The sequence below is a fragment of the Charadrius vociferus genome, unplaced genomic scaffold (genome assembly GCF_000708025.1).
Source record: "Charadrius vociferus isolate BGI_N301 unplaced genomic scaffold, ASM70802v2 scaffold623, whole genome shotgun sequence".
Classification (NCBI taxonomy): Eukaryota; Metazoa; Chordata; class Aves; order Charadriiformes; family Charadriidae; genus Charadrius; species Charadrius vociferus.
This window is the reverse complement of record NW_009647679.1, coordinates 79,982-80,454: the sequence shown is the minus strand read 5'-3', so window position 1 is coordinate 80,454 and position 473 is coordinate 79,982. Positions and strand designations below refer to the sequence as shown.

General features: G+C 56.2%; 1 protein-coding gene across 1 annotated transcript in view; it reads right to left on the bottom strand.

Annotated features, from left to right (window-relative positions):
• The window catches only part of RASGRF1 (Ras protein-specific guanine nucleotide-releasing factor 1), a 55,013-nt gene that overhangs the window by 8,909 nt on the left and 45,631 nt on the right, over positions 1–473 (bottom strand). The window lies entirely within an intron of this gene.

The following is a 473-nucleotide window of genomic DNA, read 5'->3' as shown; positions in this document are numbered from 1 at the left end:
CCCCCGTCACCGCGCCGTGCGCCCCAAAGCCCGGGCTCCCTCGTGTCCCCACTGAGCCTCTGACCGCAGGTCGCTGCTGCTCCGCTGCTCAGATTGAAGGGCAGAGCGAAACCCTCTGGTTTCGTTTGTTGTCTTCAGAGGAAGTTTGCAGCAGCCTTGGTTACAGACAAAAGCTTAAAAAAAAACACCCCCAAGGGGCCTCAGCCACTCCAGAAGCCGACCAGCCGAGCCAGGGACAGAGCTGCTGTTGTTTCAGGTGCACCGGCCCAATTTAAAGTGGCTCTTGGTTTCTTCTGGGAGCAGATTTTGGTTGGTTTTTGTTTTGTTTTTTTTTTTAAATGCAGGAAGGTGGCAAACACACTGCAGCCACCTGGACGGTTTTAAATCCATTGTGTGTTCCCAGGGCTCTGCTCCCAGGGGAGCTGCGCCCACGCCAGCTGAGCCAGCGCCTGTCACTTGGAAGCAGTGCCTGG